This window comes from Canis lupus, chromosome 30 (genome assembly GCF_011100685.1).
Source record: "Canis lupus familiaris isolate Mischka breed German Shepherd chromosome 30, alternate assembly UU_Cfam_GSD_1.0, whole genome shotgun sequence".
Lineage (NCBI taxonomy): Eukaryota > Metazoa > Chordata > Mammalia > Carnivora > Canidae > Canis > Canis lupus.
In genome coordinates, this window is record NC_049251.1 from 3,502,318 (window position 1) to 3,524,214 (window position 21,897).

General features: G+C 36.7%; 1 long non-coding RNA gene across 2 annotated transcripts in view; it reads left to right on the forward strand.

Annotated features, from left to right (window-relative positions):
* Positions 1-21,897, forward strand: part of LOC119866859 — a 136,805-nt gene that overhangs the window by 45,526 nt on the left and 69,382 nt on the right. For both annotated transcript variants that reach the window (XR_005381430.1, XR_005381431.1), the window contains exon 2: positions 8,706-8,801. This is a non-coding gene — a long non-coding RNA (uncharacterized LOC119866859). The remainder of the gene's footprint in view (positions 1-8,705; positions 8,802-21,897) is intronic.

Below are 21,897 nucleotides of genomic sequence, written 5' to 3' on the forward strand. Positions count from 1 at the left end.
GTTACTCTCAATACTTATATGCTGTATGATTTCATTTGTATAATAGCGCTGAAATGATGAAATTTTAGAAATGACAAACATATTAGTGGTTTCCAGGAGTTTGGGAGAGGAGTTGGGAGGAATGTTGCGCTGTGGTTGTAAAAGGTAGTACCAAGAATCCTGGTAATGGAATTGTTCTGTGTTCTGACCTGTTGTGGTGGTCATACCAACCTACACATGTGATAAAATTATATGGAAATATATACACACAAAGACACAAATGAAGGAATGTAAAACTAGTGAAATCTGCATAAGATCAGTGGATTTTATCAATATTAATTTCCTGGTTGTGATATTGTGCTATTGTTATGCAAGATATTATCATTGGGTGAAACTGGGTGGAAGATTTTTGTGATTTCACTGTATTATTTCTTGAAACTGCACGTGAATCTATAATTATATAAAAATAAAAAATGATTATTCACTGGTAATATGAATCCACTACTGTAGTATGTACTTGCCATTTCTACAGACATTAATCTGAAGAATGATATTAAGTAACTGATTAGAACAGGTGAGATGGTGTTGGGGGAAGGGGAGGGGAAGTGCTTTTCCTCCAGGGAAGGAAAGGGGATGCTAAGATGAGAGGCTGGAGTGTCTGATCTAATTGGAGAACATGATCATAGTTCCAGGTTGAGTACAAGGGCATTGATAGAAGCTTGACTATAGGCTGGGTTTTCTGGAAGCAGATAATGAGACAGAATTTTGAGTATTTTGGGGGGATCAACACCTATGAAAGAAAGGTAACTATAATAGAGCTCTAAGGGGAGTATTGCTTTTCAGAGTCATCCTGAGCTTTACCTAATGGCTTTACTCAGGCATTAGATGTAGACTACTCTCAATGAGCAGAACCCCAGGTGAAGAGGCTCTCTGCTGCTAAGACAGATCCTGAAAGAGCTGACAGCTGGAGACTGCTGACTGCACTTCCTGTAGCTGGGCAGCAAATCCTGTCTGGAAGGGGGATGCAGACAGTGTATTTTTATGTCTATCACAGTTGGCATACATAGACCCAGGTCAGTGACTGAGTTAATATTGAACTTAAACAAATAATTAAAAAAAAATGGAATTTGGAGAAAGAGACTGGGAATGAACATGCAAGTCTTCTTAGCAACATGAGTAGATGTAACTTCATCTAAAAATAGGAGTAGGGATCCCTGGGTGGCGCAGCAGTTTGGCGCCTGCCTTTGGCCCAGGGCGCGATCCTGGAGACCCGGGATCGAATCCCACATCGGGCTCCCACAGCATGGAGCCTGCTTCTCCCTCTGCCTATGTCTCTGCCTCTCTCTCTCTCTCTGTGTGACTATCATAAATAAATAAAAATTAAAAATAAAAATAAAATAAAAATAGGAGTGATTGATGGTTGAGGGCTTTGGCTTCTCTCTGTAAATTGATGGGGTTATGCAATGAATGTGGGCCATAAACTTTGGTCTTTGAGCTCTTATGTTTGTTTGTTTTTTAATATCCTATTCTAGATAGTGTTTGCAATTGTTGGGTTTACTAAGAAATACCAGTTGAAATGGTACAAGGGATTTTATTATTATAATGGATATTTTAGCTTTGCAGAAAAGAAAAAATGTTTCAACCCACCCACTTTCTGATCCAAGGGACAACCTGCTACCTATCAGTCAGTTGCAGAAAATGTTGACAATGTCTCACTCACTGAACTGATTTCATCCTCCATTTGAGCAATGTGATATTTTACAGATAGGAGAAGCTGCTGTTTGTCCTCCATTTAGGACTCCCTCAATACGTTTATAAGGAGATGGTTAGAACTGGCAGGTAATATAGGAAAGGCTCTTCAAAGGAACCTCTTAGCATTTTCTTATTCCTGCTGAATGGAACCTGAAAAAGCTATTGTTACATTTCTTATGGAGTTCCCCAACGCCTCTTAGAAATGAGCCATATTTAGTTTAAAACAAATTTCCTGAAGTAAACAATATATTTCCCTGATTTTCATCTCTCTTGGTGAGCTTCCAAAAAACTTGGAAGTGAATTAGTGTGCAATTTGCATCCAAATCTTAGCCAAGGGGATGTGGTTTATTATAATACATAGTCCTCCTAATTATTGAACAGCCCAAGAAAACTCGGCCCAGTGTGCATCTGTTCTTGCTTGACCACACTGCCAAACATAATTTGGCAAGCACAGAAATGTACATTGAGCAGACCTACAGTCTAATTTGCATTAGAGTTTGTGGTAATTATATGAAAGCTATAACTGAATGAGCTTGTCCTCTCTTTTTAGATCAGTTCATTTCTAAAAAATAAACAAGAAGCAAACCCCTCAAAGAATTTCCTTTTTTTATGTGTCTTTGAGGTTTCTCAATGTGATTTAATCATTGCCCAAGTGTTAGTTCTGCTTATACATGAAGAAAAAACATCTTTCCCACATATTTCATGCAGACTTTCTTCCATTACCCTTGATGTCTATGGGTCGACTGTGCATGTTTCAATATATATTTGATATCATTCTCAAGAGAGTGAATTAGGCTACTGTTGACCAGATGTCTACATTATTTGGTAATTTGCATCTAAGAATCAACAAATGGGTTCATCCTCTAATTACTTTAAGAAGTAATAAGGAATCATTGAAAGAGATATAAACTAAAAATCACAAAGTTCTTATTATTATCTTTGCTGGGCAACCTTAAATAAATCACTAATCCCTCTGATTCTCAGTTTTCTTATATATAAAATGAGAATGTCAATGCATGCTTTATCTACCTTACATAGTTTATGTGTGTGCCAACTGGAAGGAAAAAAGATTTAAAAGTGTTTTGGCAAAAAAGTATAAATGATAAAGTTGTTATTAGCTACATACCAATACATACACAGAGCCTGTAGAAAATAATGTAGCCTACTACACAAACTACACTTAGAGACCACCAGGGAATCGGAAGCTTAAGCCAACCAAGTTGGAGATTCTGTGAGTTGGGATGATTATGGCCCAAGTGCTCTAGAGCTGAACTGTCCATTGTGGTAGCCACTAGCCACATGTATCCATTGAGCACTTGAAATGTAGCTACTTCAAGATAAAGTATGCTGTAAGTGTAAAATATACACAAGATTTCAGACAGCATAAAAGAGTAACAACCTTATTAATGTATTTATGATAATTACAGTACATTAAGTTAAATACATGTATCATCAAAATGTCTGTACTGCTTTTATTTTTTGAATTTAGCCTCTAGAGGAAAAAAGAGAGAGAGAGAGAGAGATAGAGAGACGTAGAGAGGGATAACATGAAACAGATTCTTAACTATAGAGAACAAATTGATGGTTACCAGAGGGGAAGTGGATGGCAGATTGGGTTAAATAGGTGATGAGGATTAAGGAGGGCACTTGTGATGAGCACTAGGTGTTGTATGGAACTGCTGAATCACTATATTGTGATTGAAACTAATCACTATATTGAAACTAATATTATACTGTATGTTAATTAACTGGAATTTCAATAAGAACTTAAAAAATAAAAAATGGGAGAAAAATAAATAAATTTAGCCCCTAGAAAATTGAAAATTACATATGTGACTTACATTATATTTCTCTTAGAAGTGCTACTCTAGGGCATGGAGCTATGGGATATCTGAATTAAATCCAGGGTTAACGCCAAGATTAGGAACTAAACAGGCAATTGAAGCACAAAGCAGGTACAAAGCAACAGGGTCGTGACTAGGGACATCAAGCCAGAATTTGTGGATTTGGAAGGGTGAGCAGTAAGTGGAGCTTAGAGGTATATTTTGGAACGTGCATTGCAATTGCACTTACAGAAAGCCCTTGGCTTTGTGGGTGGAGAGGGAGCTCTTAAAGACACCAACCAGCTCAGACACAGCAGTATTATTCTCTAAAAAAGATTATATTTAGTAAAACCACAAAAGTCTAGAGCCTTTAGGGAATGCATTTTTGTGTGTGTGTGTGTGTTTGAGTATTCTGGTTATTTTAGTGTTTATCCTTTAAATACCAAAGTTAAGACAAAATTTGAAGCATTTCATTTGGAAATATTTCTGAAAATATATTAGGAACCTTTTGCCTTCTTGTACATGATATACTGAATGTAATTTTTGTGACATCCAATTTATACAAGGTAATTATCATGGATGCAAATGATAATTTTCTATAATGTATTAATGATCCACGAAATATTGTGGGGTTTGATTTGAGAGTGGCTGGTTGCTCCAACACTAAATGGTCCCAGCTGGGAATGTGGTTCAAGTTATGTCTGTTTCTATATTTCTCCACACTTCCCCTTGCTACCACCAGCACATTCTTGTACTCTCAGTGTGTCTTCAAATAGCAGTCTTCACCCATTCGTTTGTTGTATCTAATCTATTGTGGATCTGGAAGTTGGAAGAAAAAAAAAAAAAAAAAAGAAAAAAAAAGAAAAAAAAAGAAAAGAAAACAGGCTCTTTTGTAGTGTAGAAAAAGCAAATGTAAATATATTCTGAATGAGGACCTACAGATTCCCCCCCATGCACAAGTTATGATGATGGATTTTGTGACATTTTGCTTAATTACAGGCATTTTTGTTATTGTTTAAGTGACCCAAACTGTAATCTAAGCTGGTTTGCCTGAGAACTAAAGTTTCAAATATTTGAGATTTAAATATGATACATTTCACTGTGATACAGAATCAGAAATAATAGACCTGTTCTGGCCTGCCAAGCAGGATACATCTCTTCCTATCAGGAAGGGGCATAATGCTTTCAGCTTGTTGGTATCCAACACTAAACTATTCCTTCTTTAGCACCAATCTCATATAAATTTAGAACTCAGGTGTCTTCTATGATTCACATGCTATTTCTTGACAGGGTATTCTGTGCAAAGTAATTGAGAGGGCCATGACATAAGAAGTAATGGAAAAATAGCTTTGCCAAATACTTAGTTAATGTTATTTATAAACTTATTTAGGCTATATGTATGTTAAGCATATCATGTGAACTACATGAAATACCAATATTAAACATGGATTAAGTTTAAAAGTAAAGGTCAGATTTCTGGTTAGGCCAGTGATCTTTAATGGGTATTTTTTCCATCTTTTCATGTGTTTATCATTAATTGCAGTTTTAGTGAGCACAAAGGCATTTCATCTACACTTTATGGTAACCAAAAATATGGGCTCAACCACTGTAGATTTAGTGAGATGTCTACCAAAAAAGTTCCAGTGTCCTGTTTCCTTTATGTCTGTGACACTTGAACTTGTTGGAGCTTGTAGATGCTGCAAATTATAATCACTAATTGTTGAATCTGAAAGAGAAGCCATTTTATTATTGCTAGGAGATGGCCACTGATTGTTTAGCCACACAGGGCTGTGATCTCTGCAAGGTGACAGCACATATATAATCGCAGGAGGCAGTGTAGAGTTAAGCGTGTGAGAAACTGGTACGAATCTTGTCTTGGCCGTGTAACCACTGTATCATCCTTCCTTTCTGTGCTAAACTCCTATCTACTCATCTGTGATGTAGAGATGGTAATAATACCTATATCCTGGTATCCTGTTAGAATAGCTGTTCTGTGATATCTCATTCCAGTGATGGTTTTTAAACAAAGCTGAGGAAAGGAACATGATTTTTTTCTCTATGGTTTTTGCTTCTGAGACAGAACAGCATATGGGTTTATTTGATTTTGGGTTTTAGAGCGATTCAACTAAGGATTGGGTGACCAACTTTACAGAAAGACATGTATAGCCTGTGAGGAAAATCAGTGCCAGGGTACATGAGAAACCCCACAAAGGATTGATAAATAGACTGTTGATTTGGCCAATATGGAGAGCTGCATATTCATGTGCCAATAAAGACACAAAGCGATAGAAGAATATGATGTAAATACAAGAAATCCAGCACTTTTTAAAGGAATGATCAGTAAACTTTCTGCCACTATTCTTAACTTTCCGTAACTAATATTACTATCAAACTAATGATCTAAAGTTTCCAAAATTGAAAATGAAATATTTCACCACGAATCTAGTGGTATTTATTCTAAATATGCTGTTGGAATTATTCTTTAAATTAAAATTAACATTTCAGCATTGTTAGTTTATTTTTTTTAAGATTTTATTTATTTACTCACAGACACAGAGAGAGGCAGAGACACAGACAGAGGGAGAAGTAGGCTCCATGCAGGGAGCCCGATGCAGGACTCGATCCGGGGTCTCCAGGATCACACCCCAGGCTGCAGGCGGTGCCAAACCGCTGCGCCACCAGGGCTGTCCAGCATTGTTAGTTTAATATGTTGAATGCCTTCTTCTTGAGTGTTTATTCGTGTTTAATCTTTTTTTGTGTGTTTAATCTTTACAGCACCTCCTTTTTATCCCCATTTTATAGATGAAGAAATGGATTCACAAAATGACTTACTAAATTGTGTTAGTTTACCTAACTAGTAAGAAGCAGAGGCAATATTTGATATTTGATATATTTGATAATATATATATATATTTGATATCTTATCAAATAAGAGTGGAATGATTCTGACAGCTACTTTAGCTTAAACAATTAGCAGGGATCAATTTATATGGCAAAGGCTCAGAAGTGATCATTGCATAAATTTCTCTGCTTTACAGAACACATAGACTGATTCGCTTGACTCCTATTCTTCTTAAAATGTCTCTCAACATCATCAAATACCTGCATATAGAAGAATTCAAATTAATTTTATACTGTTATTGAGATCCACAGAAATTATACCCAGTGACGTAAACAACCACAAATTCTATCCAAAGACCCAGGGTACTTCCAGAAGTTTATGTTTTGGACAAGTTTTGTGTAACATCTACACCGGTCATGACAGATCATTTTCTCAAGTTGATGTCTTAGTCTTTTTAGGCTGCTATAATAAACTGCCATAGACTGAGTGGCTTATAAACAATAGAAATTTATTTCTCACATTTCTGGAATCTAAAAGTCTGAGGTCAGACTCTTTCCGCTAGCACACTGCCAACTTACTGTATCCTCATAGGGTGGAGAGCAGAGAGGGGAAGTAAGCTCTCAAATGACTTATAAGGGCACTAACTGTTCCTGAGGGGTCCACCCTCATAACTGCATCTAATCCTAATTATCTCCCAAGGCACCACATCCTAAAGCCATCACATTGGGAGTGGAGAAGGATTACAATATGATTTTGGGGGGAACACAAACATTCAGCCCATAAAAAGTGAGTCTATAATCCATTCATTAGATCCAAATTCTAACTGTCCCATCAAACGACCAAATTTTTGATGTTATCAGAGTAAATCACCTATGTGAAAGCATTTTGAGAGAAACCACTATACAGTTAGTTATAACATTAATTTGAACCTCTATTTTTATGACCACACACTCTATAGGTAAAGGTGGCTGTGTTTTAACTTAAGGATTCCAAATCTGCCCATAGGTACTCTGAGCCTCCAGATCCATTAATATCTGTTAAGAAATGTTTATACTTTTGTTCAGTGAGGCATACAGTGTGCCATCAGATAGCACAAACTTCAACAGTGGTGTGAAGGCTTGAGATCTCAAGACATCAGGAGTATCCTTGAGTGGTACTCTGTAAATTACCGTAAACTTCTTGAGAGTAAGAACTGGGGTCTTATGTAACTATGCAACCCCGGCATCAAGCCATGATAGGCACAATAAATGTTTGTAGAATTGAATTCCTTGTGGTGACTCCAAAGCTGTGGTGGTAGCAAGGAAGGAGAAAAACTATGTATCAAACACTGTGTCCCAGCCAGGCCCCTACTGGAGCTTTCATTCTTATATCCTGCACAGAGTACAGACTAAGGGATTCTGTTGTGGTTCAGGGTAGGATGTTTATGTTCCATAAAGGTGTTTAAAGAGCCTATAACCTACTATGTGAATGCTGGTAACTAGAAGGCAGTGGGCTTAGTAAATAATTCTATTGTTCTTTACATGCAACTCTTCAGATCCCCCCGTCACAGACCTTCAACAACATTGGGCAAAGAAGGATTGAGGCTTATCACGTCCCATGGAATATCAAGTAGGGATTTCAGGGCTGCATAAGATAAATGTGAATAATAAAATTCCAATCTGTGCTATTATTATTTCTATCAATAATAATACTTTCCATTTCTCCATTTGAATTTATATTAAAGATGTATATGTCCAAATTAATAGAAGTTCTAGTTATTCATGATGTATTACTATGCTCCCTGTGACGTCATTTTGTTTTTATCTGTCTCGTATACTCAGTATTTTATGGTGCTATGAAATCTATACTGGAGACACACTGTGAAGTCTAGATTACTTAAGGTCAAATTCGATTCTTAGTCCTTTAAGTGTTTAGAAAATTGAGATGAAGAGACGGGCACTGAGGGGGGCACTTGAGGGGATGAGCACTGGGTGTTATTCTATATGTTGGCAAATTGAACACCAATAAAAAATAAATTTATATAAAAAAAAGAAAGAGGCTGAGATTTTGGATCTGATATCACTCAGCAATACCTTGCAATGAAATCAACTTTCCTTTGTGAAATTCTGAAAGTAAACACTAATATCTGAATCTTACACTGAATCTAATATCAAAGTAATAGACTGGGCTTGAAGCTGGAGAGGAGGGAAAAAAAGAAACTTCTTTATATACAGACTGTAATTCTCTAGCATTTCAGGGATTTCTGGGAAGACTTATTTAATCTACCTTGTCATGTGCTGACATTTAATAAACACCTCACTCCTTTCCAGGTATTTTTAACAGTGAGCTGCAGAAGAGTAAATCCCTGGCCAGTTAACAGTATTGAAATGACCGAACAGCTTCTCTCTTGAAAAACAAGACTAATGGTAAGAATTTCTATTTTAGTATGATCATCTTCATTCGGTCAACAGTATACATGTACACACCTGCAATGTACATTGTTTGCTAGGAGTAAACATATATTTTTGTCTTGGTGTTGATGCTTCTATGGTATTATGAATATAGTTCCATTTGAATGACACATAATTCATTGCTCTCTTTCGTTGGTTAATATTTTCATGAGGATTTTTTCCCCCCACATCAGTGTAAAATGTGCCTCCCTGTGCATAGCACACATCCTCAAAGAATGCTAACACTTTACAAATTTGCTGGCTAATGTATCTGCAGAGAATATCCGCCTCATCTGACAAACACCATCTCAGCTCAGGAAGCCATGTTCAATCCGTCTATCAGATCTGACATTGGTGGTATCCACACAGCCCTTCCCAGCACACACCCTGCCTTTAAAGGCCTTCCCATCCCTGTTATTGGTCTCACAGATGATAGAGTATGACACTCCATAAACAATGAGCTAGGCCTTTTGTAGGCTGCTTTGCTTTTCTTGGCTTCAAACTGCCACTGAATGTCAAATCAATTTGGCTCTCATTAGAACAGCTTTATATGTGCAAATGTATTTGGGTCTCGTTGCCACTTTTTTTTCCCTATTTTTTTCTCCTTTCTATTCCTCCTCTTCTCTTGAAGATGATGTAATTTTTCTCTAATCCATGCCAACACCTGTTTCTTTAAAAGAGAGAGAGAAGAGAAAGAAGAGTGAGAAACTGCTCAGTGTGCTGCTCTTTATCACAATCAGCATGAACACCAAGCTGCCACATTATGGCTCAAGTCTCCCCAGAACAAAGAGAAAAGGCCTTGTTGCCATGATATTGTACATCACAGGGGCCCAGATAAAGTCAGGAATCTATGTAAACCCTGGTTCCTGATGTCTGGAGAGACGGCTGTCGAGATAGAGCAAGGTGTGGAAGCTGGTTTTATTGATAAGTGATGAAGCCAGCAATAAATCTGATGCTGTGCTTAAGGATATCTGAGCCAGAGCACCATGTTTGATGGAAGACTCTTGATTTGGGAGAAATAGAGGACTAAACCTTACAGAAGAGCACACACTTAAAGAGGCTTGGGAAGCTGAATGATAAACAGACAGCTGGACAGAAACAGATAAAAACACAAACTAGAGTCTGACCAGTGTTTTTATGTTGATGTGTATACACTTTTTCATTTATATGGGACACTCTGAAACATGGACTTTGAGGTCTTTGATTCAAATAAGTCATTTTGTCACTAGAAAAGAAACACACATGTATCTGATAGCATTTAAAAAAAAGATTTTATTTATTTATTCATGAGAGACACGGAGAGAGGCAGAGACATAGGCAGAGGGAGAAGCAGACTCCCTGTGGGGAGCCTGATGCAGGATTCAATCCCAGGATCCCGGGATCACAACCTGAGCCAAAGGCAGACACTCAACCACTGAGTCACCCAGGAACCCCATCTGACTGCATTTTAAAGAAATGTGTGCAGCTTGATCTTTGACTTCAGTGCTACAAATTCTTTTCAATTTATTGATGCAAGAGAAATATGAAGTAGGGTGAGTTGAATCTAAATTCATAAACTAGCTTATTACTATAATTCTTTTTTTTAAAGATTTATTTATTTATTCATTCAGAGTGAGCGAGAGAGAAGCAGAGACACAGGCAGAGGGAGAAGCAGGCCCCACGCAGGAAGCCCGATGCGGGACTCAATCCCGGGTCTCCAGGATCACACCCCAGGCTGTAGGCGGCACCAAACCGCTGCGCCACCGGGGCTGCCCCTTAGTACTATAATTCTTAATAGTGTATGAAATTCTGAGACATTCAGGTGCTTGAGAGTTCACAAATGTATATGTATTTACATGCATACTCATTCACTTATTGAGCTCCTATTATATGCACCATTTCTGCGTGCTTGGGATACATCCTTGTACAAAATTTAAAATAATCCCCATCTTTATGGAGCTTATGTTCTAGGGGGGGTATACAGACAAGAGCCTAGGAAATATTGAAATATAAAGCCTGTTAGAAAGTGATAAATGTTACACAAAAAAGCTGAGTAGGGTAAAGAAGATTGAGAACTCTTGCTCACGTTTGGTTATAATTTTTAATAGGAGAATCAGGGTAGATATCTTTGAGAGGGTGACTTTTGAACAAAAACATGAAGGATGTAAGAGAGAGATCTATCTGTAAATCTGGGGAAGAAGACACTAGACCAAGGGAACAGACGGTGCAAAGTCTCTGATGTGCATGCAAGACTAGAACACATGGACAGTGTGGCCAAGAGAAAACAGGAAGGTCTATCAGAGAGAGAATGGAGGTGGGCCCAGGTAATGTATTACCTATGGAAAGGCCGAAGATTTTGTACTTTGAGCAAAATGGTGATGTATTAGAAGATTTTGACTAGAGAACTTATATGGTTCAGATGTCACGCATTTGTATCTACAACAGCACGTTTACTCAGATTGTAACCAGTTTGGAGTTCGCAGAATTTCTCAGGAAGCCCAATATACGAAGAAGAATTAGTTAGAGCAAGACATCTTAAGCATTTTGTAGACTTTTAGAAGGGACTGCTAATAAGAATGAAAATTGAAACTGTAACAGAAGAACTCTTTTAGGGTGTCAAAACCAAAATCTGGTGGGTAAATTACTAGGGAAGTAATTGGGGAAATTAGAAGTAATGACTTATATATGATTGTAGAAGTAGGAGCACAGGATTTGTGTAGATTCAAGGAATTTAAAGTAAAAGTAATCTTCCTGTGTGGCAGACATTGCAATTAGACAGACTAGGTTTATACCCCTGCTATGTTATAATCTATTTGTGTGGTGTTAGGCTAGTTAATTAGTATCTTGAACATTTGTTTCCTCATTGTAAAATGGGAATAAGATTAACAGCTTTCTGTACAATTGTTTTGAGAGTTAAATCATATGTCCTATGTGTGCTTGGCATAAAATATATGTTCAACACATTGTACTTTTCCTCCTCTGTATCTTCCACGGAATTCCTACTCAACAAATATTTTCTAATTATTTGAGAGATGTTAGTGACTGATTTGAGACAGGGTAGAAAAGCACAATGAAATGGAAGATGTCTGATTAAATCTGGCTCCTACATTTGCCCAGGTAGGTGATGCATAAAGATTCACTCATCTATACATTTCTAGGCATCCCAAACCCTAAAGGTAATGATGCAAATCAGATGTACTAGAGAAACACAGCAGAGAGGGGTTTCTTTTGGTGGCTGTCTGGCCACTTCATAGATTCAACCCAGGAAATATTTGTTAAATATGGGTATGTGGGCACTGAGATAGAATAAAGCATTGTCCTTGCCCTTTAGAAGCTTATGGTCTGAGGGAGCAGTTCCCAGTTAGATGGGATTATCTGAATCTTTCTACTTAACATAGAGTTTCAACTCATTAAGTTTTTGTATTCTGAATAAGAATGTTATGTATTCCTTTTAGAAATATTCTTTGAGGTGTCTGGGTGGTACAGTAGGTTAAGCTACCCCTTTGCCTCTTGGTTTTGGCCCAGGTCCCCATATCAAGGTGATGAGATGGAGACCCGCCTTGGCTCCTTGAGCTCAGTGTAGAGTCTGCTTGAGATTCTCTCTTCCTGTGTCCCTCCCACGTATGCACTCTCTCTCTTTCTCTAAAATAAGTAAATCTTAAAAAAAAAAAAAGACCTGTTTCTTCTGTGTGCTAGTTTAACAAGAAGTCACCATTATGTAAATGAGCAGATATGGAAGGATGGGGAGACAACTGCTGTTGTTATATCAATTAACAATTGCAAAATTAACATTCTTCGGAAGATTTTTTTTTTTTAAGTGTAAGGTAGCTATATTCAAAGGTCGTGTTTGGATGGTGGGGCAAGAGTTAAGAAACTTATTCTGTCACCAACAGCAAAGAACAAAATACTTAAATTCATGAATTTTGTGGCAGATAAAAACCACAATCCTCCTAGAATTGCTATAGTACAACTAAAGAGGAAAAATGAAATAAAACTTTTAAGCCCAAAGATTCTTAAAAATAGTCTTTAAAAGATAGAAAAAAAGAACAGAAAAATTCCTTTAAATTCCTGGGTCCCATAAATGAGATTTTAGTAGTGGCAAGTAAAACATATTGATTGGCACCAAAGTATAAGATCTTTGTCACCATCTGTTTCCTGATTGTGTCAGCAAGTATTTTTTCCCCACGAGAGTGTGAGAATACACCATAGCCTAAAAGTATCAAAGTGTCAATTATGCACCACATTTAAAAGTTGGAAGCCCAGTTCATGAAAGTCAGTGACAAAAGTCCTGATTCCTGTTTCTTCCTAAAGTGAAATCCTTGCACTTCATTCATTTTGCAACCTACAAAAAGACCGATGGCTCCAGGGCTCAGAGGCATGGGGAACTGTGGCAAAGGGAGGGGAGGGGAAGTCATCTTAAATGAATATTTATTGAAATCCTCCCCCATGCAAGTCACTTTGCTAAGATATGAAGTTATTATGAATGCTGTATGCAAATAATTTTTAACAAGTGTGGAGTGATAGGGAGGGATAAAGAAATGAAAGCAAAGGGTACAGAAGGAAAGAAGTAGGAAGAGAAGAAGAATGGGTAAACAGGCAAATATTTGGGAGTCTGGGCTAGAAAAATGAAAACAGGAGACACTGATGGAACTAGCTGAAAAATTAGACCACAAATAATGGGAGTTGGAAAGGATGGGAATCTTCAGAAAGATTAAAAATCCAGCGTTTTCAGGCTGAGATAAAGATTATCCCTACCTGTCTTCTCTTTTATCTAGTAATTTTCCTGTTGTTTTTTTTAATTTGATTTCTGATATCCTTTTTTTGTTTTTGTTTTTGTTTTGTTTTGTTTCTATTATGATCACTGCTATTGGTAATCACAGCTAGTGATTTAATTGTGCTGATTTTCTTTGAATTTCTGCACATATTACTTGGGGTTTGGGTGGAGAGAAGAACTTCCTTCCTATGTCTGCTCTGATTATTCACCTATAGCCAATAGTTGGTGGGATTATCAGTTTCTACATATTCTCTTAACCAAGAGTGTTGCAGTAATGTGTTGAGGCCATTTCTACATGACTGGAGGAAAGACTCATGCTCAGGTCAGGCGGTCACATATACCATCTGTCTGCTCAAGAGTTTTTTTCTTTTGTGGTAAATCCTGAGAAGTTGGTTCTCTGGGTTAGCACAAATCTTTATTTTGTAGATAGGAGACTGGGACTCACATAGGCCACTCAATGCTGTTAAAAGAATAACTGAAGCATATACAAATTTTTAAGAGTTTATTTAAGTAAACATTGATTTGCATGAGGCAGTGCCAAACCAGAAGTGGCTAGGAGCACTCAGCCAATAGCAGCTAGAGGAAAGACTTATGTAGAAAAGGTATGGAGGCAAAGAAAGAAAATTATATGATTGAGTATAGCTTAAAGTTTAGTTGGCTGTGATTGGTTGTTCTTAGTTTTAAATTTTATATCCTTGAGACTTTTACATGGTTAGATTTTGGTTTGCTTGCATAGGCTGTAATAGCATTATAGCCACCTCAGTCTAATGGCTATCTTTTAGTTCCTAACAGCAAAACACAAGGATTTGTGTTCTTTTTTTTTTTTTTTTTTTTTAAGGATTTGTGTTCTAACCAAGAGGTGTGGAAACATAGAGAAAGTGGCCTGGCTGAAACAACCAAAACTTGTGCCAAACAGAACAAAGGCATGCCACTCTGTTTCCTTGTTCTCACCTAGGCTGACTTGTGGTGTGGGAGGAACACTTTACCTTGTGCAAGGACCAGCCCTGTGTTGCAATCAGCCATGCCCTCAACTAAAGTCTGGGGCTTTAGATGTACCAGTAGAAGAAACATCCAAATTCTCTCTTCAGGTTTGATTAAAAAGAGTATTAGAGCCTGCCACATGGATATCTTAGCACACTCTCAAATCATCTGTAGCCATAATTTAAGTTATGGTTGTTTAGGCAAGTCTGGGAACCGTAGGTTACTTGAAGTATTGTGAGTTTGATTTGTGTTTGAACATGCTGATCATATGAGAAAAGGAGAAAGTGAAGAGCCCTTTGTCAGAGAGAGAGCACATAAAGTATCAGAACCACCAAAAAACATGATCATGTATTCATTCATTTACTCAACAAAACTTAAATTGAGTGCCTACTATTTGCAGGATACCATAAAATGCACTGATATATTAAATAGGTTTCTTGAAAACTTACATTTCACTAAAGGAGAGAAAAAATAAGTACAGAAATTAATAAAAGCAACATTGTAAACATAAAACCGTGAAAGAAGAAAAACAGTTTAGATAGAGTGAGCAGTAGGGACATTGGTGTAAGGAGGTAAAGGTAAATGTGCCTGAACTGATAACAAACTGAGACAAAAAAAGTTAAAATATGCTATGTTTTCCAAATAATTTCAATGGCATGCTATTGCTTTCTCAATGAACTACTTAAACAGATGTTTAACAGAATTAATGATCTGACAATATCCAACTTTTCTTCTTTATCTTTCCCTACTTATCCTTATCACATGGTATTGTTCTTGGAACAAATGGAACTACTCAGTGATTCTCATATGCACCCTGTGTTTTCCTGATTCAGTGTCTTCACTCATCTTTTCTTTCACCTAACAGACACTTTCAGGATTTTTGCATCCCCTAATCCTGTTGCACTTCAAAATCCAGCTCCAATGTCACCTCCTTCAGTCCTTCAATCCTGGTCTCTAAACTCTTTCTTTCTATCTCATATATTTATAACTTTCTTACTAATCCTGTTTTATATATTCTGATACAATTTTTAAATTTGCAGCTCTTATTTCTCTTTTTAATCTAAGAATTCCATAAGTGTGATGTCTTATATGATAACATTAAATTGCTTGTTGTCTCCTAGGCATTCAGTAAATATTCTTTTGAATAAAAATAAATCTAGTCCTACTGGCAGAGAGCCTGGAAGATTGAAATTACAGAGATTTTATATCTGAGTCACAGACATAGTATTATATTGGGTTTTCCCCAAAACAAATCATCTGACAAGGATTGAGTACAAGAATATTTTTTTGTTTTTGTTTTTGTTTTGTTTTGTTTTTTGAAGATTATGTTAGGAAGCATTGTGAAACGAGAGAAGGAAGAAAAGGAAGTCAATAAAGAGTATTATATTGATGACTGGGTTTCTACTGTGGGTTCACTTTTGCTAGGGAACTCTGAAACTACAATAAATTCAATATTCATACAATGAATTCGTATTCATTTCAATAAATGAAATATGATTCAGAATATTTCCCCTGAAGGGAGAGGGTGAGGAACCACCCTTCATTGGTTAAATATTGCTCGCAGGATGTTTAGCATTAAGTTTACCCTAATTTTGTCCATTTGGCATCCTTCCATTTCCATGATTGTTGTGCTCATTTTTTAACATCTGTGCTGGGAAGGTGCTACCTGAAAACTTAGGAGTCTGTTTTACTATAAGTGGTGGGGCTCTAAGCATGATCCCAAAGTTGTGCAAAAACTTTGTGTTCTCTGGTTTAACTTTTTGCTTTATATTTCCAAAACAATTCTCTAAATAGGTTATATAGCCTGCCATAAGTAACAGAGCCTGTTAAACTAAAGATTGGGGCTGAAGGTAATTAAGTAAACTTCCTCAATTGACACAGAATTCCTTAAGAAAATGGGTTTGAGATAGGACTTATATGAATGTGGACGTAGTACTTGAAGAAGAGGGGAAAGATAGTACTGATATGCTGGGCTTCCGTGACAGAGTGGGAGTCCCAGCCCAAAGCCCAGGAGCAAAGTATTCTATAGGTGTTAGAGTTCTCCCCTATTGAACTAAGTGTCTATAAAATAACTTATATTTAAATCCTGTTTTTGTTCCTTGAAAGGAAGCATTTGAACCTTGAATAGCATGCTTGGATGAGATGCTTTAGGAAGGGAGAGTGTCCATCACATAATACCTAAGATATCCTACAGAGACCCTGGGGCCATTGCAAAGGATGTTGCACATACTGTTATGCTTGATCCAGTCTTCCTAAAGAATGAGTGCTTCAAGGCCTCTGAAGGGATGATGGGAAACATTGACCATACCAAGGCTATTATGGTGCTGATTATATTTCAATAAGAAAGTCTCCAGCTGTGAATGGCAATAAGAGAAATTGTTGTAGAAGGCAAAGGAAACTGACTCTAGTTTTAAGATATATTGATCATGCCTTGAATCAAAGGAGTTCTGCTTAACAAAGAATTGTGGAAGTTCTAGCTGCCTGCAAAGAAGGCATGGCCCCTGAGATGGTTAACTTTTGATTGATGAAGATTATAAAAGACTGGGAAAAGCCTTCCAAAGAATGAGACTTTTCGTAAAGCTCACCCAGAGTCAGGCACGCATCTATGAATGTAGCATCAGAAGGCAGTCACAGATGATATATACCCCTGTGCCCCCTGCTGGATCCCAAATTACAAAGGAAGAAAAATTGATAGCTCAGAAACATGATAGTGTTGTCAAGAATACATGAAGTCAGCTGCATGAATTGTGAAACAAGTCATTGTTGTATTTGTTCTTTGGCTGTGTACAAATATGATCACTGTTTCCATCAAGATAGGAAATAAAAACACAGAGAAGCTATGAAATCTTGATGAAATTGGACTCTTTACTAGTTATTAATGACCTTGAGTTAAGAGTAAAAATTGTGACCTGGGTGTCTCCTAAGTTTTGCCACCCTCAAAGTTGATACTTTGTGCCTGTATATTTTTTTAAAAATGTATTTTATTTATTTGAGAGAGAGAGAGAGAAAGAGAGAGAGAGATTGAGAGTGAGAATAGGAGTTGGGGCAAAGGGAGATTCTCAAGCAGACTCTGTGCTGAGCTTAGAGCTTGATGTAGGGCTCAATTCCAAGACCCTGAGATCATGACCTGATCTGAAATCAAGAGTTGGATGCTCAACCATTTGAACCACCCAGGTACACCACTTTGTGCCTGTGTCTTAACCCTTAGCTTTTTACTTTCTCATTCACTTGTAGCTATAATTCAAGAGAAGATATTTTGGGGGGGGGTCTAGTTTGTTGTTGTTTTTTTGCCTATTTGTCACATTGACTGAGTGGCATTTGATATAAAATACTGATTTACTTCATGCTTACTCTTCATATTTATGGCCAATCCACGTGTGCTGCTGCCCTCCTCTTAGAGGAGTGCATAACTCAGAGGATAAATCTGATTTTTCAAAGCTTTATCCACAGACCAGCTCTACTTTCCATGCCTCCTTTCTATTCTAAATTTTTCAATATGAAAAGGAGATGAAAGATTTCCTATACCCTAAATCTTCTGTAAATTTTATTTTTCAAGTAATCATACTGTAAAACTGATTTTTTTTGGTGTAAAGTTCAATGAATTTTAACACATGGATAGATTTATTTAACAATCATTATGATCAGGATAAAGAACAGTTCTAACACCCCCAAAAGCTCCCTATGCTATCTCTTTATAGTAACCCCCTCCCTTGGCAGCCACTAATCTGTCCTCTATGACTATAGCTTTATCATTTTGAAAATGTCATATAAGTGGAATAATATAGTATGTTATATTTTGAGATTGATGATCTGGATAGAATAGATAATAAAATGCAATGAAAGTTACATTCTAGATTGTGTCACACAGAAAAGTTCAATTACGGCAATATTATTGTTGGACTAGGGTTTGTCAGAGCATGCTTCATGGAAAAGGTTAAGTGTAGAGGTTGGGTCTCAGAGAATTTGTGGTAATGGCAAAAATGGGGTATAGCATTTCAGGGAGCAGAGAATGATAATAAAGAATAGTTAAGGAAGTAAGGAGACCAGTGTAATTAGAGAGGAAGAATCCAGGCATCATTTGTAGGCTCTTAAAATGGAGAGCAACATAAACAAAGAAGTGGTATTTGAAGATTGATTAGGCAGAAATGTATGAGATATGTTAGCTGGCATATAATATTTGGAAGATGATGGTTGACGCCCCAAGAGCTCTGTGAAGGAGAGAAAGCAGAGGCAGTTAGCATAGGGTCAAAGACAAACTTGAGTGATAGCGGGGGCTGGGAGAGAAGAACCTCTAGAGGACTTAAATGAGAAACAGAGAAGAGCAATTGCACAAGTTGGATGAGAACCAGTTCTTAAAAGGGAGGCAGATAATCAAAACATTAATTGTCATGCAGAATTTGAAACAGTATTAAATAGAAAAAAATCATTGGTGAGGTTGGAGAAATTTGGTTATAGTGAAATTAAGTGGAAAAGGGCCCAACTGCAATGCAGTTGAGTGGTTACATTGAAGATAAAAATGAAGAAATCAGGGCAGACTTTATGAATTGGCCCCATATTTAGAAGGAATGGCAGGATCAAGTGAAGGGTTTACAAGTTGAATGGTAAGCATAAACATTGAAGGCAGAGAGGAGAAGTAGTAAGAACAGAGCCAAAGTCCACCATGTTGTTGCAAATGGCAAGATCTCATTCTTTTTTTATGGATGAGCTAATATTCCATTATGTATATATCTCACATCTTCTTTGGCGATCTCTATTGATGGATACTTGGGTTGTTTCTGTATATTGGCTATTGTAAATAATGCTACAATAAATACAGGAGTGCATATACCTTTCTACATTAGTGTTTTCATTTTCTTTGGGTAAATATCCAATAATGGAGTTAACTGGATTATATGGTAATTATAGTTTTAATTTTTTGAGGAACCTCCAAACTGATTCCAACAGTGGCTATACCTATTTGTATTTCCACCAGCTCAAATGCAGGAAGGTTTTTTTTTTCTTCATCTTCACATCTTCAACAATACTTTTTATTTCTTATCTTTTTGATTCTAGTCATTCCAATAGATGTAAGGTGATATCTCATTGTACTTTGGATTTGCATTTCCCTGATGATTAGTGATGTTGAACATCTTTTCATGTGTCTGTTGGCTGTTTGTATATATATTTTTGAAAAATGTCTATTCAGGTTGTCTGCCCATTTTTTAAATTGGATTATTTGTTTTTTTGGTGTTGAGTTGTGTAAGTTCTTTCTATATTTCAGATGTTAAACTCTTATTGGGTATAATGCTAAGTGAAATAATTCAGACAGAGAAAGACAAATAATATCTGATTTCACTCATATGTGGAATTTAAAAAACAAAACAAACAGAAAAAAAGAGACCAAAAAAATGAAAAAAAAAAAAAAAACCCATACTCTTAAATACAGAGAACAAACTGGTGGTTGCCAGAGGTTGGGGTGGGAGATGGGTGAAATAGGCAAAGGGAATTAAGAGTATACTTATCATGATGAATCCTGAGTAATGTATAGAATAGCTGAATTATTATATTGTACACTTGAAACTAATATAACACTGTCTGTTAATTATACTTGAAAAAAACTAAAAAACAACAACAAAAAAACCCAACAGAGCTGAGAAATTTCCCTCAGGATCCAGAGCTTATGAGGAGTTAGCTACTTTAGTCAAATTACCTTTGTAATTATTTTATCTGATTAGGCTCATGGGTCCAGTGGACTTCCAATAGTCTCCATCTGCTTCTCTCATCACCACTAAAGGCTGTTCTATTATTTTTTTAAGCTGTTCTATTATTTTTTAAGCTATTCTGTTATAATTGTTGTCTGTTACTTAAAGTTTTTTAGTTGTCACAGAATTTGCTCTCACCTATCACAAACTGATCAACTTAAAAAGAAGACTCTGCAAATTCTGAGAAAATAAATAAATACTGAAGTAAACTGGTAGCAACTATTCACCAATATCATTGCTATAATTTACAAAAAATTTCATAAAGATTTTTATTTCACCTACTAGTAATATTTAGAGTGATAAAAACTACTACTACAGTGTACTGCATGTGAAGATTTCCTAAACCTCATTATTAAAGACACCACAATTCTCTCCTGGAACTCAACCATGTCAATCACACAGTAGTATCCCAAAGCATTTGCCTCCAATTTTCTTGAATCGAAAAAAATCTCTCATAGTTGTTAGTATCTAGCAAGCTGAAATTTTAAACAAGGCTTTGCTTGCAACCAAAATTGATTTCTGTAATTCTCTCTAGCATGGCTTTTCTGACAAGGCTATTTCTAGATTACCCAGTGTTTGGGCTTAACTCATATTTCTTATGCAACTTTAATTCTTGCCTCTAACCTGCAACCTGGTCCCTCTGCCAATCACGGCTGGAAACATCCTCCCATGTTATGGACCTTTTCATCAATGGAGCTCTACCAATCACTACTATCGACCTCCTACTCCTCATAAAATAAAAACAGAGATTTCGAGGGCTTCTTGACATTTTGCTCTGGTTCCCTAAAGACCCATCCAGGACACCTCCATGGATCTGTTTTACTCTGTAAGGATGATATATTTCACAAAAACCTTACTATAACTCAAAGTAATCTTTAAAATAAACCTTGCGGGACAGGCTAGAGCATATTGATTACCTCTTCTCTACACTCGTGTCCTGGATAGAAGCCAACCAGACTCCTGTGAATTCTGGAAACTTATAACTTTCTATAAAGAAGGATGGCAGTATGGTATTGCTAATACATAGGCCCCAACCAGAATTTAATCCTTGAGACTCTCCTGATGTCATTCTTTCTTAGGCTAAAAAATATGTAAATTCAGTTCTTAATATTTGAAATGGGCAGGGGTTTCTCAAAAATCCTATAAATCTTTATTGTATTCTATCTGGAACTCACATCCCTTTTATGTTAGCATGTTTTCCTAAATTTATCAAACAATCAAGCCTGAATTTCCCAGTGAAATTAAAATACTTGAATTAAATATTACCTTCTTCCAGTAGGTTCTCTAGTGAGAGGTAACATGTAAGTCATTACCATAGTAGTACATATTAGGCTCTCAGATTTGTCTTTTGTGGCATGTCCCAGCGAGAAATGGAAAAGAAAGTGATACTTTGCTGTGTGAAGGCAGAACAGACCTTCACAAATCATTGGCGTTGTTTGCCTCATGGAAGGGAAAAAAATGATAAAAATTCCAAAGTTCATCAAATTAGAATAAATTATTCTACAATTTACTATTATAGTGAGAGAACCTATGTTTATTACACAGCAACTCCCTTGCTTATTACTTTGTAAAAAGTGAAATAACTTCAGAGATAGCA